Here is a 27,335-nt window from a genome sequence, read left to right on the forward strand (position 1 = left end):
ATTGACTGAGAAGAGGCACCTTGGAGGCATAGGGACACCTTTATTAGTCATGTTTGTGGGATTGCAGAGGCAACTTGAAGTACACATGAACACATCATGTGGAGTAACATGTGGGTCCAACACTGGCACCCCCCTTCTGCAGCACAAATGCGTGATAGCCATGGAACTGGCACACAAGTGTCGGCTAACAGCTAAAACCCACAGCTGCACACGGAGAGCCTGACATACACCATAGATCCGCTGATGTGGAAGTCCCACGCCATGTCAAGACAATGTTAACCGTATGTGTCCGAGGGCACCATCACAATCCACTATCCCATCACTGATGACTGACAACCAGGCAGCCCATCTATTCAGGTGTACCCAGCTGCATGTCGTGTCCCATGGGGATGCCACATGACTGCAGAGGAACCAAACCCCGACCGGGGCAGTGTGCACACATCGTGAACAACTGCCACACCCAATACACCCCAGATGCATCCCTTACCCCATGGAGACTTCCAAACGTGTCCGTGCCTGTAACGCTGAGTCAGCCCACGATGTCATGTCCATGAGGAATAGCAGTGCCACAACAATGCAACCAGCAAACGGCATGCGCAGGTACCTGGGGAAGAGAGACACACAAGAAGTCAGCCACAAAAAGCACAGCCACTTGCATGTGCATTTACTCGACACATGTATGGATGACAACATGCTAGGTCACAATTATGACTGGGGAAATACTACCATCACTGCCACCATCACTCCAGTGACACACCCACACACACCTCTGACCCACGTGCCATACATGCAGGTGGAGACACACATCACAACGCATGCCACACGGGGACCAATGCGTGCACACTCAGACCCTGGTACTCACCACTAAGCAAAGAAGTCGCGTATGAGCCGAGTCCGGATGTCCTCTTGCGGCTCCACATCCTCCACATCACTAGCCCCATTGCCAAGCCCTTCGTCCTCCACGGGTGGATGGTCCTCGTCATGTTGATTCAGGATGAGTGGCACAGCTCTTTCAACTGCCATGTTGTGCAGCATGCAGCAGACCATGAAGATCTTGCAGACCTTCGCCGGGGCATAAGGGAGTGCACCGCCGGTCTTGTGGAGGCACCGGAATCGGCTCTTCAGCATGCCAAACGTCCTCTCTATCACTCGCCTTGTCCGGCCATGGGCGGTGTTATAGCGGAGCTGGGCCGGCGTGATGGGGTTGCGGAGAGGTGTCAGCAGCCAAGGCATGTTGGGATAGCCAGAGTCCCCTACATGGGAAGCACATGGACACCGTTAGAACTGGTGAAGCGGTCGTGCTGGTCGGCTATACAGAATACAGGACAGACAGACTGTACCCACCAACAACACATGCCCGTTCGTTGCGCAGCTGCATCATCATATCAGGCATCCCGCTACGCCTCATGATGTAGGCATCGTGTGCTGACCCTGGGAAACGAGCACAGACATGTGAAATCACCATATTGGACAGACACACCACAAGGGCATTGATAGTGTGGTAGTGCTTCCGATTGCGGTACGCCACCTCCCGTGCGTGTGGTGGTACCAAACCTACATGTGTCCCATCTATGGACCCAATTACATGGGGCATCCCTCCCAGGGCATAGAATCCACGCTTGACCTCAGTCATCTGTTCAGGGGTTGGGAACTTGATGAAGTCATCCAGGTGAATCAACATGGCCTCCAAGAAATCATGCAGCACACCGCTGAACATGCTCTGGGACATGCCACCAACATGAGCTATGGTATTTTGGAAGGTACCCGTGGGAAGAAAATGTAGGGCAGCCATTACCTTCAGCTGGGGTGTCAGTGCCGTAGGATACCTGTGCTGCGGTTGCAGGTGTGGTGCCAGTCTCGCCGTCAGCTCCAGAATCAACGGTTGGGTGAAGCGGTAGAGCCGGATCCTGTCATTCTCCTGCATGGTAGCCAAGTCTGGAATTCTTCGGGCAAGAGGCGGCGCTCTGCAGTAATTTGGAAGTGACAAGGAAGAGTGAGTGCACTACGAGAACAACTCATGTCTACTGAGCACACGTAAATCTGGCATTACACACATGCTACATAGGGAGTCAGGTATGTGCTACATGCCCAGGACACGTATGGATGCAAGGTGACACTCCTTCCAAGACCCAGCTACACACGGTGATTGAGAACCTCCCCATGCCACGCCATGGACATAGCTGTGTCCCAGTGCAAGTGCACAGCCCGACGCAAGACAGGAGTGACATACACCCACACATCAGCAGAAGTGGGATGCCGATTGCAGAGACTGGTGGCGGAACACTGGAGCCACAGGTCACATGACATTACACTAGTCCAGCCCACACACCTTGCCATGAAGGTGCACATGTCATGACTCACCACACATTCCTTGTGAGGATGCTGACATGGCCTTGTCACGCTACTCCGTGTCCCATGCATACATGTGCACCTCACATCCGATAACACATGTGGCATGGTGTGCGGAACAGTGTGCAATGACAATCTTCACACAGCCACATGTTGGTTGCTGCAACGGCTGCAGCTTTTGAGGGTGCTACAACATCAACCTGATGTAAATCCCGGACACATATATGACATAGTCACATTGTGCACTGTGGGTAGTGACAAGTCATGTGTCATGACCCCTGTACCGGGCATCAGGGGACACTTCCGTGTGTTGGTGTCCGTGCCATGCCAGTGACGCTCACCCCAAGTGCGCAGTCCCACATGCACACATGTCAAAGGAGTCAAGGGCATGCCTGGCACACATTGCACCCTCACACAGTACACCTGTACACATCTCATCATACATCTGGTGCCTTCTCCACTCAGGAGGCATGTTCCACATCACAGCCTGTGACACCTGTGCCCCACACATGTAGTAATGCACAGACGATGCCTTGATGTCCATTCCTGGACAAGTATGTCCATCCATGGACAAGTATGTCCGCCCTATTCCTACCTGTGTGTCGCCTATCACCACAGTGATGTGTAAAAACCGCCGTACTGCTGCTGAGAGGGCCTGTGCATGTTCCCAAATCACTGTGGGAGTGCTGCCGTATGTGTACCCATCGTGATGGCGAGCGTACAGGCATTTGTACGGTCCGTAGCACTACGAGTACGCATACGCGTGCAGACCCATAGTGGTACGGACCGCACACTCGCATGTACGCTCACTATCACTATGGGTCTGCACGCGTATGCGTACCCGTAGTGGTACGGACCGTACACTCGCATGTACGCTCACTATCACTATGGGTCTGCACGCGTATGCGTACCCGTAGTGGTACGGACCGTACACACGCATCTGCGCTCACTATCACTATGGGTCTGCACGCGTATGCGTACTCGTAGTGGTACGGACCGTACACACGCATCTACGCTCCGCTCACTATCACTATGGGTCGGCACGCGTATGCGTACTCGTAGTGATAGTGAGCGTAGATGCGAGTGTACGGTCCGTACCACTACGGGTACGCATACGCGTGCAGACCCATAGTGATAGTGAGCGTACATGCGAGTGTACGGTCCGTACCACTACGAGTATGCATACGCGTGCAGACCCATAGTGATAGTGAACGTAGGCATGCATGTACGGGCCGTTGCCATGCATTTGGGGTGCCCTAGGGCCCCGAAACGCACCGTACCTGTGTGTGATGCTCCAAATTACATAGGGGACAAGTATTAAGGCCTACATGCATGCTGGTTGTCATGGAGACCAAGTTCAAATTTCGAAATTGTTCTGGAAGGTGCACAGCAGAAGTCAGTTGGAATTCTTCTACTTTGTTGCAATGTGTTTGTGGGGCTGACATCATGCAGGAGAATGAAACCGATAGAGAACCCACAGACTGCTAGGTTTGAAGGGATTGGTGGAAACATAGGATGCAAATGTGAGTGACCAATCACTCTGTACTCCTGTGCATGAGACTGGGCAGAAGGGCACATATAAGGCAGCCAGGTCCCATGAGGGAGCACTTGCCTGCACATCTTTGCATTCGTCGACCCAGCTGCTGCTACTGATTCCCTGGAACCATGTCAAGGGCTGTGGAGAGGACACAGCCATTCACCCTGGAGGAGAACATGGCTCTGCTGGATGTGATCCTCCCACAGTACTCCATGCTGTATGGGCGACCAGGGTATCAGGTGAGTGCATAGGCCACTGCCACAGACTGTCCCTATGTTGTGACTGTGACTTCTGCCATTGCGTCCAGGTGTAACACACATGCCATGTACTGTCGGGGGGGTCCCGGGGGGGGTGCCTGATGTCTCCCAGCAGTGCCCTGAGACAGGAGGGGTGTGTGCAGAGTCCTCCCAGCAGTGCCCTAAGACAGGAGGGGTGGGGGCCTATCACTCACAGCAGTGCCCTGAGACAGGAGGGGTGGGGGCCTATCACTCACAGCAGTGCCCTGAGACAGGAGGGGTGGGGGCCTATCACTCACAGCAGTGCCCTGAGACAGGAGGGGTGGGTGTGATGCACAGTGTGAGCCTTGATCATTGATTGTGACATTGCCATCATTCCACCTGTGTACCCACTGTGGCACGTTCTGCTTTTGCCCTCACCAGGGGATGATGTCCCTATGACAAAGGTGCAATGCGTTGGCTGCATGACATGCCTTGTTGTAACCAGCTAATTTGTACCCATATGTCTCTCTGTGACATGTGGCTGGTGTATTGATGTGGTGTCACTTGTTCCTCCTCACAGGTAGGCGCCACTGCCAAGGAGCAGATCTGGCTGACCGCCGTCAGTGCCGTGAGGGGTGTGGATGGTCGGAGGCGGAGCCTGCCCCAGGTGAGGAAACGCTGGCAGGATATCCGGTGCTGGACGCGGAGGATTGCACGGCTCCTGCTGGGGGACTCACCTGAGAGCCACAAGAACCGCGGCCGCCGCCGTCTGAGCCACCTCCACAGGCGTGTGCTGCCGGTGGTCTTTCCAGACCTGGAGAGGCGCTTACAGGCGATGCAGCAGCCGGAAGGGGGTAGGTACATGTGTGTTTGTTGTGTGTCACCGGCATTTGTAAGGGCACAGTAGCATGAATTCACTGGCAGGGTTTAAAGGTGCTGTGCAGATCCTGTTTGCCCCAGTATAGCGCTGTGCCCCTGCCACCCTTCCCCTCCTTGCAATGTGTTCCCTGGTCTGTGTGTAGTCACTCCTTCACAAGGTAATGTAGGCTGGCGCTTTGTCCACGAGAACAATGACTGTAGCATCATGTGTGGGGGTGGTGTGTAACAGGTTGTGGGACCTTGCCTGTGCACTGTCAAGTTCACTGCATGTGGGTTCCATGTCAGTTGGCACTGATGCTGACTCCAGACATGGGAGTTGGTCTCTCATGTGTCATGCCTTACAGCGCGCATGTCCTATGTAGTGGCCTGTGACATGATGTGCATGAGTGTGCGATACACATAGTGCAGGGATGGTGACGTGTGTTGCAGTCATTACCATTCAGTAGCATGTAGTTGCGTGCCCACTACTGTCCCCTGGGGCACCTTTTCCTCAGTGGTGTATGTGTCATCATAAACGTGGCCAATCTCAGTGTCCACAGCGTAGGTTGTGCTCTGTGCCATTGTCCCCTGTCACCATGTATATAGACGTGCTATTTTGTACAGGTGTCCACTGTGCAGCCTGACCTGATTGTCCTTCTTCATACTCACAGTTGCCAGTGCCTGTGTGTCTTTTTATACTCATCTGAGGATGGGCACTGGTACCTCATTATTTGTACAGGCGCACCTTGGCTGTTTGGCGTCCAATCTTGGTTTTTGCCTGCCCCTGTGTGTATCACCCAGACTATGAGATGTTGGTGCCACCTGTGTCACAACAATTTGCCTCGTGTAGGGTCTTGTTGGGGCGGGCAATGCCTATGTGTTAACTCCTGATTTCCACTTGCTGGGTCTGGGCAGTGTGTGATGTGTCTGGACACACACGCAATGTGCAGTGACCGAGTCATGTTGTGCATGTTTTCAGCATTACCTATGCAGCATGTGTCTCAAGTTCATGGATATGCTCCCTGGTCATCGGTATTTTCGCCAATGTTGTGTGGTGCAGATGCAGTGCTGGATTGTCCCCAGGGCCTGGGTGCTATGTCAGACTCCGTTTCCTGTGTTTAGCTATTGTCTCATGCTCTCCATGGTATTTCAGTGGCATGGTGGCTCAACCAACTGTGTGTTTCATGCCCTACATCGGTACCCTGTTCAGTAGATGTTAGGGATCTTCCTTTTCAGGCCATGCAATGTTACCTATGTAGATTGGACTCATGTGACAGATGTGTACAGGTGTCTGATTAATTTCTGTCTCTCCACCCTGCCCACAGCATCGTCGGGGGACACAGAGGGAGACATGGACACAGACCAGGCGGAGGGACCGAGCACCAGTGCCAGCCGTGACATCGGGTCTGGCACATCGAGTGGGACAGAGGCGGAGGAGAGTGTGGCCGAGGACCTGTCGACTGGCACATCAGACTACGAAGCTGACAGGTCCGAGGAGGATGTCTCCGAGTGGGCGGAGGCTGCACCAGCAGCTGACAGCGGAACAACACCTCGCACCGCCCCCTCAGTTTCCACCAGCCGCCTCCCACTTGCTCGTGTCCCTTCCCAGCGTGCCCAGTCACAGCATGTCTCCTTCCTGCCAGGCACCGCACCCCCTGCCCCTGTCTCCACTGCTGCCGCCAATGCAGAGTCTGTGGACATCCAGCGGCAACTGCAGGTTGGTCAGGCTGCGATCCTTAATGTCCTCCATGCCCACGGCAAAACCCTCACCAACATCGAGGCTTTCTTGGAGGGCATTCATTCATCGCAGGCTGACCAACGCAACTTGCTGAGGTCCATAGACTCCACACTGACTGCAGCAGTGGGTCTCCTGCAGCGCGACCTCCCCCCACCTACCCCTGCCCCATCCACACTTCCCACTCCCATGCCTGTCCCACGTACACCCAGACGTCGGCATGCACCCACATCAACGGACACGGGCACCACACCAGCAGGGAAGGTCCACCGCACTCCTCCTGACACGCACACACAGGGTGAGGTAGGCACACCCACTGGGTCGGGGGGCAAACGTGTGACACGCAGCCATAGTGGGAGTCCGCATTCCACCCAGTCCACTCCCTCCAAATCCCCTCCCCTCAGCTCTCCTGGCCACATCTCCCCCAAGGACTCCTTCATGGCCGCTCTTTCCCTGAGCCCCACAGTTACACCACCACGCAAGCGGTCAAGGAGGTCCCCGGTCAGGGTGGTTGAGTCTCCCCCCCTGTCTCCACCCTCCCCCGGTGGCGCTGCGACCCATCCCTCTGACCCCCCCCCTCCTTGGGGCCTGAGGTCCCTTCGGGTGCAGGGGACTCCCTGGAGGACCTTGCAAAGGTGTGTAGTGCCATCCTGGCCTCCGCCTTTGGCACTGACCCACCCCCTGTGGTGGAGTCCTCCATCCCTGCACCCACAACGCCGCCCCTTTGCCCTGATGTCCCTGCGGTGCCTGTTGCTTCATCCCCCCCTGATGCCCTCACCAGTGTGGAAGACGATGCCATTTGACTGTGCAGGCAAGGTAGGGGACACGCATCCCACTGTGTCCCCCATCCAGCTGAGAATCATTGACTGCCCTATGGGCTTTGTGAAGATTGAACTGCCTGCGATCCACGGACATTGTGCTCATGCTGAATAAAGCTTAATTTTGTTTTCATTATCACACTACTGCTATGCTGGTGTTGGTGTTGGTGGGGCTGCTACATGGTTTTGGGTGGTGTGTAAGGGTTTGGGTGTGTGGGATATGTAGTAGTGTACTGCTCATTGGTGGGACCCTGTGATCTGTGTGCCATCACAAGGTGTTGGCTAACTTTCTTTGTTCATGTAAGCAGTTACTGCATGGTGCACTTGTCCCAGGGTGTATTCCTTCCTCTGTGTACCCAGCTTTCTTCCCTGCAGGGTGTTCCCAATGTTTAGCGCAGAGCTGTGTCTACATGAGCTGTGTGTGTGACGGAGCCCTTCTACTTTGGCCATGCATGCAGGGCCATGTCTCCACCTGCAACAATCGTGGCATCCTTGGTGATCACTGTACTTGTGTGTGGAGTCTGTTGACATGAGTTCATGGGGACATGTTCCCTTGTAGCCAGTATGCATGTGGATAATTCTGGCCTCACACACATGTGTTACACCCCTCCTGTCTCAGGGCACTGCTGTTAGTGATAGGCACCCACCCCTCCTGTCTCAGCGCACTGCTGGGAGGACTCCACACCCACCCCTCCTGTCTCAGGGCACTGCTGGGAGTGATAGGCACCCACCCCTCCTGTCTCAGGGCACTGCTGGGTGGACTCTGCACACACACCTCCGATTTCAGGATATGTACGCTTGGAACATACACGGTGGGGGTACGCTCAATGCATTCGAGGTGAGGGTACGAGTCTACTTACACTGGTGTGGTGGGGGTACGCTCCATGCATACGCGGGTGAGGGTACGGGTCGAACTTACACTGTTGGGCCGGGGGGTACGCTCCATGCATACGCGGGTGGGGGTACGGGTCGTACTTACACTGTTGGGGTGGGGGGTACGCTCCATGCATACGCGGGTGGGGGTACGGGTCGTACTTACACTGTTGGCATGGGGGGTACGCTCCATGCATACGCGGGTGGGGGTACGGGTCGTACTTACACTGTTGGGGTGGGGGGTACTCTCCATGCATACGCGGGTGGGGGTACGGGTCGTACTTACACTGTTGGGGTGGGGGGTACGCTCCATGCATACGCGGGTGGGGGTACGGGTCGTACTTACACTGTTGGGGTGGGGGGTACGCTCCATGCATACGCGGGTGGGGGTACGGGTCGTACTTACACTGTTGGGGTGGGGGGTACGCTCCATGCATACGCGGGTGGGGGTACGGGTCGTACTTACACTGTTGGGGTGGGGGGTACGCTCCATGCATACGCGGGTGGGGGTACGGGTCGTACTTACACTGTTGGCATGGGGGGTATGCTCCATGCATACGCGGGTGGGGGTACGGGTCGTACTTACACTGTTGGGGGGGGGGGTACGCTCCATGCATACGCGGGTGGGGGTACGGGTCGTACTTACACTGTTGGCATGGGGGGTACGCTCCATGCATACGCAGGTGGGGGTACGGGTCGTACTTACACTGTTGGGGTGGGGGGTACGCTCCATGCATACGCGGGTGGGGGTACGGGTCGTACTTACACTGTTGGGCTGGGGGGTACGCTCCATGCATACGCGGGTGGGGGTACGGGTCGTACTTACACTGTTGGGGTGGGGGGTACGCTCCATGCATACGCGGGTGGGGGTACGGGTCGTACTTACACTGTTGGCATGGGGGGTATGCTCCATGCATACGCGGGTGGGGGTACGGGTCGTACTTACACTGTTGGGGTGGGGGGTACGCTCCATGCATACGCGGGTGGGGGTACGGGTCGTACTTACACTGTTGGCATGGGGGGTACGCTCCATGCATACGCAGGTGGGGGTACGGGTCGTACTTACACTGTTGGGGTGGGGGGTACGCTCCATGCATACGCGGGTGGGGGTACGGGTCGTACTTACACTGTTGGGCTGGGGGGTACGCTCCATGCATACACGGGTGGGGGTACGGGTCGTACTTACACTGTTGGGCTGGGGGGTACGCTCCTTGCATACGCGGGTGAGGGTTTGAGTCGTACTTACACTGTTGGCATGGGGGGTGCGCTCCATGCATACGCGGGTGGGGGTATGGGTCGTACTTTCACTGTTGGGCTGGGGGGTACGCTCCATGCATACGCGGGTGGGGGTACGGGTCGTACTTACACTGTTGGCATGGGGGGTGCGCTCCATGCATATGCGGGTGGGGGTACGGGTCGCACTTTCACTGTTGGGGTGGGGGGTACGCTCCTTGCATACGGGGGGGGGGTAGGGTCCGTACATATCCGTGCCCACGCTATGTGATGCTTGTGCGGCCCGTACCCAGGCCTTTGCCAAGTGGGTGCGATCCGTCCCGCCATTGTTGGGGTGACGTGTGTGGGCGTGGTCCGACTCGTACCCACGCTCTTCAGGCGTGGGTACGGGACGTACCTGTCTGGTTGTGTTGCCGGTTCGCGTGGTGACGGACTTCCGTTGTGGCGGTCGCTGGCTTATCAGGACACGCCCCCACCCCCTCGTGGTGACCAGGGCATGGGAGTCAGGTATGTCCAGGCCATGTGTGGTGTGTGACTTATGTGGTTGTTTTGTGGCCTGCCCTGGTCCTGCCACCCCCACCCCACCCCACTTTCCCCCCTCCCTTAGTTATTCTGACCTTCTGCGGCGTCTGCGTCGTAACCTGTAGAGGAGGTGGACTGCTATGAGGGCAGGGATGACTCGTAGGTTCGGGTCCATGTCTGTCCGTCGCGTACTGGTACTCCTTGCTCGCGTCGTCCTGTCGCGTACGGGTCCTCCTTGATCGCGTCGTCCTGTCGCGTACGGCTCCTCCTTGGTGGCGTCGTCCTGTGTGTCCATCATGTACTGGTCCTCGTTGTTCGCGTCGTCGTCTGTCCGTCGCGTACTGGTGGTCCTTGTTCGCGTCGTCCTGATTTCCCGGCAGTTTTTGGCTGCCGCCAAATATTCACCGTGCGGGGTGACGTCGGTGCGAATCGTGATTCCTGGGTCGTGAATGGCTGGCTGCGAGCGTCCCGACGTCAGGTCGGCGCTTTCCCGGATCGCATTGGTTGGTGTTTTTTGGTTCGGTCGGGCTTTTTTACGATTCGTACGGTAATGGTGTACCCGTGCGAATCGTGATTCCTTGTTTGTAAAAATTGACGACCGGGTACGCGTCGGACGGAGATTATGCTCCGTCCGACGGTTCGTACCCGGTTTTTACCGGATCGTGATCGGCACCATAAAGTTCTTATCTCACAATCTCACAGGAACTAAAGGCTGCTGATTAATCCAAACTATCAAGGAAGTTTCTGAAGTTCACTGCTTTCTTCAAAATTCTAAAATAAACACTTGTCCTTGAACTTTATTCCTTTCGTGCTTAAACTGTTCATTTTAATTGGAGTATTTTTTATGCTTAATTCTCTTTTTTGGAACAAAGTTTACTTTATGGGAAATAGGCCAGTTTCGTTCTGTTCTTTAAAAGTGTCTTAATTTGTTGCCTCAGGAATGCCACACGTTGGATCTTTACGTGCGCACTAAATACTGACTCACAAACGCGATCCTAAATGTTCACGGAGAAAACTACAACTGAAAAGAACCGCCGTCTCCTACCTGAATGCCCACGTCCCTGGGAAGATATTTCTGGACTGGGATGCTTGGTGGGAATGGATAACAGGTCCCGCAACGATACGCTAAGAAACCGGAACAATGATTCTTCTGCCAGTCGGAGACTCTCCTGCCGCACATTGAAGCCAAAGGAATAATCCGCAGGGAGCGGATGGGTGCGGATGTCTTTTATAGAGGCTGCATGACGTATGGCAACCTCCGGGTCCCAAATATCTGCACAACGTGAACACAGTGAAAAGAATGCCTGCTACAAAATAAAAGGTAATACACACATTCTTTGTCAAATGCAATTTTATGCACATTTTAGGTCAAAATTAGAAAACTATTAGGCAACATAAAACAATAAAGCTTTGGCAAAAACAAGAGGGCAAAAATGAAAACAAAAGCCAAGGCATGACAGTGCAGCTCATGGAGGCTGCTGCAAGTTCTGTAGAACGGTGAGCAGTCTAAATATCGAGTTTTAAATGTCGACCTACAAGTATATCGAGTTGTAAATATCGTAGGTAAAGAATATCGAAGTCAAGAATATCGATGGACAGAATATCGACCCCAAGGTAAGTATTATCGAAGTTAATAATATCGAAGTCATTAATATAGATGTAAGTAATATCGTAATCAAAAATTTCGATGTGAAGAATATCGATATTTTATTAGTGTAATGTATTTTAATATGTATTTTATTTGTATGTGAAAGATTATTGTAATGTATTTTAATACATTTAAAAATAAATGTTTAGAGATTAATAATTATTTAAAATATAATTTAGCGTTTTAGTATCAGAGCGGGTTGTGGGTTTATAGGGGAATAGGGTGGGAAGTAATTTAATTATAATTAATTAATTAATATGTATTGTTTAATTGGTATTTATGATTAATTAATTGTTAATTAATTACTAATTGTTAATTAAATATATTAATTGATTAATTAATTGTTAATTAATTATTAATTGCAAATTAATTGTATTAATTGGTTAATTATATAAGTTATAATTAGTTTAATATTAATATTTCTTTATTGGCATTGTTAATTAATTAATTGTTAATTACTAATTAATTGGTGATTTAATGTTATTAAGTGATTAATTGATGCTTAGATTAATTATGTGAATTTGTATGTGTAGTGGGTTGTGGGTTTATAGGGGAATAGGGTGGGATGTAATTAAATTCAAATAATTACTGATAATTTTAATTTTTTGTAATTAATAATAATTATTTGTTAATTAATTATTAATTGGTAATTAATTGTTATCAGTACGTTAAATATAGTAAATATAATTACTTTATTATTTCATGTTCTTTGTTGTTATTGCTAATTAATGTATTGTTAAATAATAATTAATTTGTGAATATTTGTAATTTGGTAGTTACTATGTATACATTTGAAAATAATAAGTATATTAATTATAAAGAATGTATTATTAATTGTAAATAATAGATAAACTGATATTTAAATGTATTGTGTATTTTGTGTGTGTAGTGTGTTGTGTATTAAAGGGGGAATAGTGTGGGATGTAATTTAAAGTTATTTATATAAATATTTCTTTTAAATAATTGGTATTTAATAATACATATTTTGTAAATTAATTATTAATATGCTATTTTTTTATAACTAATTATTTAATTGGTTATTATGTTTATAGAATCCCTATGCTATCCAGTGCTTTCCCAACTGTTTTACTATCTGGAGTTGGAATAGTAATTTTTAACCCTACGCTATCCAGCGCTTTCCCTAGTGTTTCACTTACTGGAGTGGGAATAGTAATTTGTACCCCTACGCTAGCCAGAGTTTTCACTACTGTTGCACTCTCTGGAGTGGGAATAGTAATTTTTACTCCTACGCTATCCAACGCTTTCCCTTGTGTTGGACTCACTGGAGTGGGAATAGTAATTTTTACCCTTACGCTATCCAACGCTTTCCATACTATTGCACTCTCTGGAGTTGGAATAGTAATTTTTTACCCCTACGCTATCCAACGCTTTCCCTACTGTTGCACTCTTTGGAGTTGGAATAGTAATTTTTACCCCTACGCTATCCAGCGCTTTCCCTACTGTTTCACTTACTGGAGTGGGAATAGTAATTTGTACCCCTATGCTATCCAATGCTTTCCCTACTGTTGCACTCTCTGGAGTTGGAATAGTAATTTTTACCCCTACGCTATCCAGTGCTTTTCCTACTGTTCCACTCTCTGGAGTTGGAATAGTAATTTTTAACCCTACGCTATCCAGCGCTTTCCCTAGTGTTTCAGTTACTGGAGTGGGAATAGTAATTTGTACCCCTACGCTATCCAGCTTTTTCACTACTGTTGCACTCTCTGGAGTGGGAATAGTATTTTTTACTCCTACGCTATCCAACGCTTTCCCTTCTGTTGGACTCACTGGAGTGGGAATAGTAATTTTTACCCTTACGCTATCCAACGCTTTCCCTACTATTGCACTCTCTGGAGTTGGAATAGTAAGTTTTACCCCTACGCTATCCCACGCTTTCCCTACTGTTGCACTCTTTGGAGTTGGAATAGTAATTTTTACCCCTACGCTATCCAGCGCTTTCCCTACTGTTTCACTTACTGGAGTGGGAATAGTAATTTGTACCCCTATGCTATCCAATGCTTTCCCTACTGTTGCACTCTCTGGAGTTGGAATAGTAATTTTTACCCATATGCTATCCAGCGCTTTTCCTACTGTTCCACTCTCTGGAGTTGGAATAGTAATTTTTACCCCTACGCTATCCAGCGCTTTCCCTACTGTTTCACTTACTGGAGTGGGAATAGTAAATTTTACCCCTACGCTATCCTGCGCTTTTCCTACTGTTTCACTTACTGGAGTGGGAATGGTAATTTGTACCCCTACGCTATCCAGCATTTTCATTACTGTTGCACTCTCTGGAGTGGGAATAGTAAATTTCACCCCTACGCTATCCAACGCTTTCCCTACTGTTGGATTCACTGGAGTGGTAATAGTAATTTTTACTCCTACGCTATCCAACGTTTTCTCTACTATTGCACTCTCTGGAGTTGGAATAGTAATTATTTTCCCTACGCTATCCAACACTTTCCCTACTGTTGCACTCTCTGGAGTGGGAATAGTAATTTTTACCCTTACGCTATCCAACGCTTTCCCTACTATTGCACTCTCTGGAGTTGTAATAGTAATTTTTACCCCTACGCTATCCAACGCTTTCCCTACTGTTGCACTCTTTGGAGTTGGAATAGTAATTTTTACCCCTACGCTATCCAGCACTTTCCCTACTGTTTCACTTACTGGAGTGGGATTAGTAATTTGTACCCCTACGCTATCCAACGCTTTCCCTACTGTTGCACTCTCTGGAGTTGGAATAGTAATTTTTACCCCTACGCTATCCAGCGCTTTCCCTACTGTTGCACTCTTTGGAGTTGGAGTAGTAATTTTTACCCCTACGCTATCCAACGTTTTCCCTACTGTTGCACTCTCTGGAGTGGGAATAGTAATTTTTACCTTTACGCTATCCAACGCTTTCCCTACTATTGCACTCTCTGGAGTTGGAATAGTAATTTTAACCCTACGCTATCCAACGCTTTCCCTACTGTTGCACTCTTTGGAGTCGGAATAGTAATTTTTACCCCTACGCTTTCCAGCGCTTTCCCTACTGTTTCACTTACTGGAGTGGGAATAGTAATTTGTACCCCTACGCTATCCAACGCTTTCCCTACTGTTGCACTCTCTGGAATTGGAATAGTAATTTTTACCCCTACGCTATCCAGCGCTTTCCCTACTGTTGCACTCTTTGGAGTTGGAATAGTAATTTTTACCCCTACGCTATCCAACGTTTTCCCTACTGTTGCACTCTCTGGAGTTGGAATAGTAATTTTAACCCTACGCTATCCAACGCTTTCCCTACTGTTGCACTCTTTGGAGTTGGAATAGTAATTTTTACCCCTACGGTATCCAACATTTTCCTTATTGTTGTTTTTGTTGGAGTTGGACTAGTAGTTTTATTGTGTCTGATATTTCATATGTTTTGTATTTTTTTTCCTATTGTAATATATCATTAATAATAAAAATTAATCACATTAAAAATATTGATTATTATTTGCTATATGTAATTATTAAATATTTATTAATGTTATTATTTTATGTGTATAGATGTATTGGTAATTTTTAAAAACATTTAATAATTTATACGTTACAGAAATTATTAGTAAAATTAATTATTCAGTAAGTATATATATTATATGTACATGTTTAATTAAAGTTTTATTAAATTATATATATTAATTATACATTTTATTTATTATACAATATATTTAATTATGTTTATTTAATTTCTAAGTATAATTTGGTTTATTTTACATATATTTTTAAAGTAAAAGAAAAACGATATTTTTAATAACGATATTTTTGACATCGATATTTAATTTTCGACATTTTTGTACTTACCATGTTGTAGATAGGATGTCGATATTCTTGTCATCGATATTTTTGTTGCGACATATTTGTAGGTCGATATTCTGTCTGTCGAAATTATGTCAGAGATCCCTGTAGAACACATCCAGGTCAGTGTCAGTGTAGTGCTTCAGGGATCGTGACAGTCCTCCCCACCAAAAGCAGAGATACCCACTTAGGCAGGTGCACGTGGATGTTGTTTGTGAAATTGACGAAGTAAGCGTGGAGCATGAATGGCATCTCGGGGTTTCCATGAATCTTCCTAAGGGTCATAACCTTTCCAAGAGATTAAATACCATACTTGACCATTCTTGTACTTACTGTCTTTAAGTACTTACTGTCTTTAATTTGCTAAACTTCATACTGCAGTTGATCCCCCACCAGTAGCGGAGGAGGCTTGGTACTAGATACATCACTTGCTGGCTTGAGTAAGGAAGTATGAAACACTGGGTGCATTTTCATAGACCGTGGGAGTTGCAATTTAAAGTATACTGGATTCATACATTTAAGTATCGTAAAAGCTCCAATAAAGCGTGGATGAAAAGGGTTCATTTGCTTAAATTGCAGTTTCTTTGTAGACAACCACACTTAATCACCTGGTTGATAATTGGGACCCGGTTGTCTTTTTTTGTCTGCGGACCTTTTATACGATATCTTGGCTTGAGTTACATTTCTTTTTTTTTTGTTTACTTATTTTATTTTTGATTTGCAGTTTATACATATTAACATACAGTTAGATCAAAACGTCAGCGTAAGAGTTCAAATAATACCATAGCCATACATCCTTTGTCTTCTCAAGACCAACTATAATGGGAAGAGGAACCAGAAGTCCAATTTATATACAACATTTAGAATGCTATATTCTCTCCCCCTCTCTAGTTCTAGTCTCCCTCCATTTCGAGACGGGAGACCAGATACGTTTCCCAAAATCTCCAAATTTCTTCCCTTTCTGTGCATACAGAGAGATCTCTATATTATGCATACCCAGTAATATGGAAAGCCACATTTGGAATGAGGGAGCTACGGTATCCTTCCACCCTGTGGAGATTAAGATCCGAAGTACTGCAACGGAAATAAAAACCAAAGCTTCCTCAGCTTTCCCCATTTTTAGCCTATCATCAATGCCTAATAACATAAGGGTAGGGGATAAACCGATCTTTTGGCCTAACAGCCCCTCCCAGAATTTTTCTACCTCCCTCTGAATTCCTGCCAAAGACCCACAATTAAAAAACATATGGAGCAAATCTGCATGACCAACCTTGCATCTGGGGCAGCTATCGTCTCCCCTTACCCCCAAGCATATAGCTTAGCGGGCGTATGGTATAGGTTAAACAGAGTTTTATAATGCTGCGCCCTCAAATTAGTGGAGCAGAATATTTGTAAATTCAGAAGGAGGGCCAGATCCAAGTCGACATCTGGATTTCCCAATTTTATAGCCAGAGCAGATTCTGTTTTTTCCATCTTGAATTTCTCCAATAAGTAAAATAGCTTTTAGCTTCTTACTCCCTTTGACCAACAGGTCTACAATGGGGAATCCAACTAACGGTGATATCCTTGGTCTTAATGCCTTCAGCCAACATACTAATTTGACATACAACAGCCAATGCTTTGAGGGAATACCGACACTGCGCTGCAGAACTTCAAACCCCAAAATCTCATCTCCCATCATTATGTCCCCTAATGTCTTAATTCCTAAATCTTTCCATACCTGAAGATTCCTATCAGCTGCCATCTGTGGGAATAAACTGGAATTGTATAAATGAAGATATTGATTTACCGTGGGAATTTTGCAAAACTTTGAAATAGCCCTCCAAACCCCCCATACACCTCCCAGTATCTTAAAACGAGCCTTCCTATAATACCTACGGTCAACTTCACACATTAAAAGGCCAACTGCTTTTCTCCCCACTAGTAGCTCATAGATTGAAGGGGGCGTCTGGATATCATTATTTCCTACACTAGGATGTGGCTCTGACTGGAAAAGAATGGACATTTGCATCAATAGGCACGACCAGTGATATAACCTCAGGTTTGGTAAGGCCAGACCACCCCTATCCCTGGGGAGGGACATAAGATTGGTAGAGCGCCTAACCCTCCCGTACTGCCAGATAAACCTTATAAAGATGGACTCCAGACTTTTAATTACTTTTTCTTCGATTAGAAGAGGTATGGCACGGAACAAATAAAGAATTTTGGGGAACATCGACATTTTTAATACATTGACCCTCTCTATCAGCGAGAGGTGTAATACATCAATTCTCTTCAAATCTGCTTCTATTGATTTGCTCAGGGGGCCGAAGTTCTCGGCTACTATTTTATCTATTGAAGCATTGATTCTAACCCCCAGATAACTCACTGAATCCACAAATCTAGTATCCGTTTTGATAATATTTTTAGTACATATTATTTGTGTTTTAGATTTATTTAATAGGTATCCTGAATGTCTACCAAAATCCTTTGCCATTTGTACCAAAACCAGAAGTGCCTGGTGCGGATCCATAGTGGTCACGGCCAGATCATCCGCATAGGCCAAAATCTTAGTTTCGTGCCCATAACATACCACAGGTCTGATTGTTGGGCAGCCTAAAATCTTCCGAATAAACGGATCAATATAAAGAGAGAAGAGGATTGGGGAGCAAGGACAACCTTGACGCGTGCCTCGATTTACAGCTATTTTGTCAGAGCTCTCACCCATGACCACCACTCGGGCGACTGGGTTGACATACATCGCCCTGAGTGCTCTTATAAATTTCTCTCCAAATCCCCTCCCCGCTAGAATCCCCCAAAGATAATTCCAGACCACTAGGTCAAAAGCCTTCTCGGCATCGAGCAGGATCATGGCCATCCCGTCCCCCCCAGTGGACTGGGCATCAAACAGAGCTATTGCCCTCCTAGTATGATCCGTGGTACCATGCCCAGGTACAAACCCATGTTGCCACGGGGAGACGAGGTCGCCAATGATCCTGCCCAGCCTTTTAGCCCAGATCTTAGAATAGAGTTTAGTATCTGCATTAATTAGCGAAATGGGGCGGTACGACCCTGGTTTCTCCCTGGGTTTCCCCTTCTTATGGAAGACCACTATATTTGTTTCCCTCCATGAATCCGGGACCACCCCTGTACAAACTATGCCATTAAATAGATCTATTAGAATCGGAGTGATCTCGGATTCGATACATTTATAGACCTCCAAAGGGATCCCATCTGGGCCTTACCCGTGGATAATTCCTGCAAGGCTGCTATAATCTCGCTCTCATAAAATATCCATCTCCAACTCTTCCCTGGCTCCGTTGTCTACATACTCTTCGCCCTGATGACAGCCTAAATTTTCCTCGGTATAAAGGCTTTGATAGAAGTTCTTAAAAACCTGTAGGATCTCTTTGGCTTCTGTGTACTTTTCCCGTTATCTTCTATCCTGGAAATAATATTTTTTACTCTTTCCTGCCTAATTTGTAGTGCCAACATTCTACCGGCTTGTTCGCCAGTTTCATATCGTTTGACCCTAGAAGTTTGATATTCACATATCGCCCTCTGCATTACCAACTTCTGTAGTTCAGCTTTAGCTACCAACAATTTCCTTTGGCTCTCAATGCTATCCCCACCTTGTGCTGTATCTAAGGTATGTTGTTCCTCTGCGACTAATAGTTCCCTCATTAATCTTTCCACCTCGCTCCTATCCTCTCTTCTCAATCTAGCCGCACAACTTATTGATTCACCTCTTAAGGCTGCCTTAAACGTCTCCCAGACCCCATTTCGTAACGTGCTATATCTATTAGCGGCAAAAAATTCCCCCATCCATTTTCTAATATGTTCTACAGACCTTTTATCCACCAATAGCCTCCTTTCGAAAGTCCATCTAGTTCTTATCCTTTCTGACCCATCCAATTCATAAGTTAATACCAGCGGATTATGATCCGATAATAACTTCGGGAGTTTGGTTATTACTACCCTATTTATTTCTGAGGATGACACAAAAAAATAATCCAATTTGGTGTATCTCTGAAAAGGGTTCGAAAAATATGTAAAGCCTGAGTTTTGAGGCTCCATAACCCCCCATACATCTAGCAACCTGTGCGAGCTGATAAGAGACTTAACAGCCCTAAAAACTCTTGGCTTCCATCCTGAATACACTGCATTCGGACCCCAATCCGCTGAGATATTCAGGTCACCACAGAAAATTATGGGGGTTAACCAAGTGGCTAACTCTATTTCAAGAAAATCATAAATCTCAGGATCGTCGTTATTGGATACGTAAACTACACACAACGTAAAACCCTTTTCCAACTCAACTAAAACCCATCTCCCATTACTGTCCACTTTGATCCGCCTAACCCCTCCAAAAAATTTTCTAACTAAGACTGCAACTCCCCTATTTATCGAAGATTGCATTGTACAAGCCACTAGCTCATAACCACTCACAGACATGAGGTTCCTTTTAGCCCAGGGGAGGTGGGTTTCTTGCAGACAGAGGACGTCCAATCTATTGTACTTCAGAAAATGGGCCAATTTTTGGTGTTTCCTCCAATCATTCAGCCCGCCAATATTGATTGAGCACACTCTAATATTCGCCATCCTGAGGGTCTGCTTGAGCACCTAGATCTGCCTGAATCCTTGACAGATTGTCAATTACTAAATCCTCACGCTGACTATTAAAACATCCATAATAATCCAAACTGCATCTTTTTCCCCCATTTCCTAGTTTGACCCACCCTCCGTCCCCACCCCCCACCCACTCCCGCCCTCTGACCCAGCCCCTCCCACTCATCCCGCACCCCCGCTACACCACCCCAACGTGGCCCACTCTGTGAAGCGCTCAGACCTAGTCTGTGCACGTGATGGTCTAGCAGAGCTTGCAGTGAGGGCAACTATTTTGAAGCTATAAAGAAAAAAAAACAGTACCACTACTAGGACCCTTGGTCCAATATCAGACAAGTACAACATGCACCGGAAAATAACACTACATAGCATTCGACTACGCCATCTCCTGAAGAGAGGAAAAAAAAAAAAAAACACCCAGTAAAATAGTTTAAAGTCTATTTGCCTAAAGAGTCCAAATACTCCTTTGCTTTGATTTCTGAGGCAAAGAATAAAATCCTGCCATCAGCTTGAGTTACATTTCATTGAAGAGATTGCATTATTGTTTTCATTTGTTGCAATTTGGAAGCAACATGTGGGGTCGGTGTGTCAAGGGAATCCATCAACGGTAGTGCTTGAGGGTTCCAGCCATGTGTAGCAAAACATGGTGACATTTTAGTGGAAGTATGCAGTAAATTGTTATAAGCAAATTCAGCTTCTCACGACAAATCCACCCAAGATGATGTGTTTGAGCCAGATAACAACATAGGTATTGTTTCAGCACTTGATTGACACGTTCAGTTTGTCTATCTGATTCTGGATGGAAGCTGGTAGACAAATTTCTTTTAATTTGGAAGGCTGTACACCAAGTTTTCCACAGCTTAGATGTGAATTGCGATCCTCTATCGATAGTTATGGATCGCGGTAATCCATGTAATCGTACCATATGAAATAAGAGCATGTCTACCAAAGCAGCTGGTGTTGGTAATCCATCACAAGCTACAAAGTGTGCCATTTTAGATAGGCGGTCCACAATGACTAGTATGACAGTCTTGCCTTTATCTTTTGGATAAATTCGTAATAAAATCTAATGAAATGTCTTCCCACACATGTGTAGGCGTGGGTAAAGGAAGTAAATGGCCTTTTTTTTGCGAGTGATCTTATTTAGCTCTTATTCAGGTATCACAAGCCTTTACATACATGATGACATCTTTTTTCCAACTTGGCCACCAGAAATTTCGACCTACTAAGTCTAGTGTTTTAGTACAACCTGGATGGCCTGCCAAGGGATGAGTATGACACCATAAGAGTACTTGTTTTTGTAATTTATTTTGTGGAACATATAGTAAACGTCCTTGGAATGGCAGTCCATCAATCATGTTTCTTTTCTTATCTTTATATTTCCAATATAATATTTTTTGTATAGGAATAATTTTTCGGATTTCAGTCAAAAATTGTCCAGACATTGTTACTCCTATGATGTGGTCGATAGCTATCATAGGTCTTGCTTCTTGTTGGTCACTTGAATTTGAGATTCCTCATAACGAGAAAGTGTATCTGCTTTTTTATTTGCTCTTCCTGGTCTGAAGGTGGTGTCAATAAAGTTCCCAGTGGTACCGGAATCGACCATAACCACTACCTCCTGGTAAATAACTCCTGACTTCCAAAAGAGTACATTTAAGGTTAAATGTGGAACCGAGATCTGAGGCGTATTGGCTAAACTTTGATCAGAGTAATCAAGAAGGGTACTCGAGGAATTCCCCTGTTTGTACCTCGAGCTGTTTAGTTTTCCTGTTTTTGAGGGTGTGTTTCCATACCTTTTTGTCCTTTGGGTCGAATTGGACATTCCCTAACAAAATGCCCTTTTTTACCACAATATAGGCACATGCCCATCTTACGCCGTGTATCTTTTTCTTCCTGAGTTAGAGGTTTGCGATCCTCTCCAATTTCCATAGGTTCACTATGGTCGATATTAGGTTTATTGGTTTTGTATCTAAAACGTATCGTTGGTCTAAATTTGAGTTTCTTTTTGTCTCCTTTTCTATCGGACAAACGGTGATCTAATCGAAGTGTTAAGGCCATTAAGACAGGACAATCGCTGAGTTGTGGATCTATTTAAGCTATTAAGGGCCAGATGTAGGTGGCTAAATACCAGTCGGTAACCCCGAAATTCGGTATATTTCAGGGTTACTGACCGGTATTTAGCCATTCCTAATGTAGGTGATGATTCGGTAAATACCGAATCTGTATTTAACGAATCGGTATTTACCGATTCGGTAAATACAATGTAGAAAGCACATAAAAGAGTGCTTATGTGCTTTAAGAATTCGCTAATTACCACCAACTTCAAGTTGGTGGTAATTAACGAATTCCTTTAAAAATTCACTTTTGAATTTTTTTTAAGTGGCATGTGGCACACATCCATACCCTTAGGGCATGTATGTGCGCCACATGGGCACACAGGCACATTTCAGGGGTGCAACAGGGTGTCCTTTGGACACTCTGGCACCCTTGAAATACCTCACGGTATTACCGATTCGGTAATACCGAATCGCTAATACAGAATGGCTTTAGATTCATTCCTATGGGCCTCCAAGCCCATAGGAATGAATGGGTAGCTATTCCTTATTGCCGAATTGGTATTACTGATTCGGTAATAAGGAATATTAAGGAAGCGGTATTTTTTACCGATTCATTACCTACATAAGAAATACAGATTTCTTAAAATCGAATTGGCAAAATTCGGTATTAAGAATTCAGTATTTGTGGATTACCTACATCTGGCCCTTAATGACTATATGATTCCTTAAATTCCGTGATTACTTTTTTTACAGGTCTCCCTCCCCGCAGTACACTCCCTAATTCCCTTGCCCTCGTCTGGCCACTTTGATTCTCTGGTGTACTTTACGCAGAGTCAAAGCTGCCGTAAGGTGGGCTTCTTGAGGGTACTACTCCTGAGGAACTAGAAACCTGACAAGTTTCCACTTTCACCGTTACCAATGCTGCCTGGGGCCATAGTAAATTGGTCCAACATACCTTGCTTGGTCGTTGGGCCCGGTGGCTTATCCTTCGTCGTGATGACAGGAATTGGTCAGGGCCACGTGTGCACTGCACCTGCCTGCTCCGTCTGCTCAGGCTCTATATAGTTGGCTCATAGGCTTCTGCGTGAGGTGTCCCACCACGTCTGGTGTTGTCTTGCAGGAGTATCTGCGCAGACCCCCACTGGCCGGGCCTCATGGATTCAGGCCGCCCTAGGCTGCAAGCAACACCAGACCTAGCCTGACCGCTTCTGCAGCCCAGGGCAGTCCTTCTAGTGGGCCCCCTAACTTGACCCGACTCACTGGACCCCCAGCCCACAGCTGCCCCGCATAATCACAATCTCCCAGGGTGCCCTGTCTCCAGGCCTCATGAGGCACCAGAGGGATACGCCGGGGTCCCCCGCTCCTGCAAGGTCCATGTGGGCCGAGGGGCCCCCAGCTGCAGACCACCCCTGGTCAGCACCAGATGCTCAAGATCGGTCCTCACCCCTGGTGACCCAAGAGAGAAAGGAGGGGGTCCCTGGCACTGTGTGCCTACCTTTGGTCACAGCCGAATATAGCAAGCTGGTCGGGCCCCTACCGGGGTTACAGCGAAGGCAGGAGCTGGAGCTTCCTGCCGGCCTGGTAGAGGATGAAGTCTGGGCAGTGCGGACCAAGGGAAGGCACCGCTTCAATCGGGCTTCAGCAGATTCCACCACTGCGCCACTGCCACCAGGCCACCACCAGTCTCACAGGCCTCACACCAGGCTCTCAGGTGCATTCATGATGCTCTGCCGGGCCGCGCCCTGGCTACCGCACTCGCCATTCCGGGCACTTACAGGCACCTCCCACGAGGTCGCACACCCATCCTCGACGAGACAGGATGCTGTGGTCTGCTTGGGGCTGAATGAAGCAGGTCTGGTGCGTCACCCCAGCGGGGCCTCCTGAGCCACCCTAGCACCTACGGTAACTGCTGCGAGGTCGTGGGCCCGCCCCACCCAGAAGCCACAGGCCTTTTCCACGGCCCGAGCACCCACCCACACCGACCTCCGTCAGTCGATGCTGCCCCAGCTCATGAGGCCACAACCTCTCTCCCCGAGCCCGGGGCCACCAAACACCGCAGCCGGATTCACCGGGGCACTGCTTCCCAGATCGATGTGTCCTGGTCCGTCAGGGCTTGGTTGCGATAGATTATGGCAGATAACGGGCTTTGGTGGCTGGAGCTCTTCTAGGTTGCATCCACCATAATGCCTGTCCAAGCCATGCCCCCAACATTTTCAGTTTTTTTATGGTATAGTTGGATATTAGGTCAAAATTCTGGAAATGCCAGTTTTGGGGCCAAACCACTCTGACTTAAATAGGGGGCAGCACTGTTCAATGACCACACTTGCATATCACAAAGGCCCTGCATAAACACATTTATAGAGGATCTGTCACTAGTGTTTTGTATCTCAAGACAAGCTGGGGCCAGGGTGGGGAGAAAGGGAATGCATGACACCTCAGAGTAATGGAAGCCTCATGAACCTTCTCCTACTTCAAAGGGAGCACTAGGTATAAATAATGGACCCTCAGACTCAACTCTCAGTACACTTCCGGTCCTTTGGAAAACTCGGAAGAAGGACTGCTGTGCTGCTTTTCTGCAAGAAGGCTTGCCACTCTGCTGCCCTGCTGTGCTGCTGTGCTCTCCTGCTGCCTGAGTGAGAAGGACTGAGACTGCATCTTGAACCCAGGACCACCAGAGTGACTCCAAGGACTAGTTACCAGGCCTCCTGATCAGAGCTTTTGGGACAGAACAGACTCCAACAACCTTGAACCCAGCACTAGAACTCTGCCAGCTATGAGTCCTGATCTCCTAAGTGGTGCCACCCCAGTCCTGTGCCCTTGGAAGTGTTCCTGAAGGTGCTCTGCTAGCCCAGCTGTAGTCCCATCACAACCAACGTAGAGCTATGCCTTGCAAAACGTAGCATCAGAACCACTGCGTTGCACATCCTCACTTCAGGACCTCACATCACAGCCTTGCAGCTTCCCAGAACTGCTCCTACACAACGCATCTCCACACCAGGACTTTATATTGTCTCTGCTGCACGACACATCCTCGACAATGGACAATGAATCGCTTCTAAACCAGGATTTTAGGAACTGACCTAACTGGGCCCCTGTATCCGGCCAGTACTCAATCATGGTTGTACTAAACTTGTGAATTTGTCCTGGTTTAACGTGGCCAGATAACCACAGTTGGCACTCTGTGCTTTTCGGTGCTATTGTCACTTAAATCTTTAAAATTGCATAGGTCCGGTTCTATTGATTCCATTTTTGTCATTTTGGTCTCAAAATAGTTTTAAAAAATACTCTATTTTCTTTAACTGGTGTGGGATTTTTCATGTGTTGTCTTGCACTTTATTTCTGATTGACTTGCTGCATACATACTTTGCACTTTGGCTTTAAGTTAAGTCTGACTACTCTGTGCCAAGCTACTAGAGGGTTGAGCACAGGTTAATTTAGGGTTTGCTTATGACTTCACCCTGACAATGGCTTTGCTTGTTGCCTATGTAGGGTTGCAGCCCTCCCCTTAACCAGAGCCTCAATGTCTTACAAGTAGCATTTAATTTACCAGGTAATATGGGTCCCACTTTACTAGGGATGTACATTTAAATTAAATATCTCAATTTGGTGTAAACCAATGCTACCATGTTTATAGGAGAGAGCAGTAGTAAAGTTCACAGGCCAGTTTGAATGAATTCTTTGTATTCAGGGTTGAAGGTCCCAGGGTGACTAGTCATGTCTCATAGTGCTATAAGTGTCGGAACACCATTAACTTTGAAAGAGTCGTAGAGTACTTGTAAGACTCACACTGCTTGAGAAGCCTAACCTGAAAGTTGCATACTAGGAATGGGGAATAATCACTATCAATAGAGAGCCAAGTGGGGCTCAAGGACCTGCCTATCTAACACTAGAATGCTGACCTCAGAAAATCTGTAATGGGTGCTGACACATATCACATGGGAGTAAGAAATCATAACTCAGATGTTGATAAAAACTGATACTTTTGTCAAAATTGATTCTACATATTTTTGTGGTGCATTTGATTAGGCATTACAAGGCCAGGATAACACTAAAGGTTCTCTAAATCACAGGGAGTTCAGGGGGCTGGTTGAGTTTGTCTCTGGAACTGACAGTGCAATTTAAAAGAAACTGCATTCACAGTATTGCATCAGTGATGGTGCAATTTAAAACACTGCTTTTTTAAATACACTTCCGGGACTGTTCGGATTTGGTTGATGTCCTGTATGCTAACGGTATTGAGAGCATACATTATACAACAGCTGTGAAGCACTGATTATGTGACTATCGAAGCAGATGATATCACTGATGTCTTTACTAAAGACTCAGTCAGTGCTTGTCTTTTGCTACATTGATGGTAATTGCAAGGTAATTGAAATTTTTATTGTTTCACACATCTGAAAGACAGTTTGCAGAAACAATTGCAGCAGCTATGTTTCATGAATTAAACCTTGTTTTCCTAGAGCAATGTGCTAAAGAAAAAATACTTGCTCAAAGTTATGATGATGACATAAATTAATACATCTATTTAGTATTGACATCAGTACCCCAAAAACAACAGTCTAAGTGAGGCTTCTCTACACTGAAGAGTATAAAAAAAATTCTAAGGAATACAATGATTAGGGCTTTAATTGATGCACTGACCATGCATCCAATGGAAAACTATTTCATAAAAGAAATAGCAAGAAGTCAACAAAAAAAATTTAAAATGTATTTATAATAAGAATCAATGCATTTTCTCTATAAATAAAACATATTGCTAGCGCTTATAGTTTGATTATAGTTTGAGGTGTATATAGCGATGGCTTGTTTTGTTTTGTAATTTTAGGGACTACTGAAGGATAGCAAATCACTCCCTTTAGTTGTCATTTAGGGTTCGATTATGACTTTGGTGGTGCGGCGCCGGGTCCACCCCCCGCCGCAGCACCAATGTTGTGGTCAGACCGCCCACCAGATTAGGGATTTCTTTCTGTCTGGCAGGCTGTTTTTTGGCATTCCCACGGCAGTGCCTCTAAAAGGGCACCGCAATGGGAACACCAAAAACAGTTCTTGCACTGGCATGG

The sequence above is a fragment of the Triturus cristatus genome, chromosome 1_2 (genome assembly GCF_964204655.1).
Source record: "Triturus cristatus chromosome 1_2, aTriCri1.1, whole genome shotgun sequence".
In the NCBI taxonomy this organism is placed as follows: domain Eukaryota; kingdom Metazoa; phylum Chordata; class Amphibia; order Caudata; family Salamandridae; genus Triturus; species Triturus cristatus.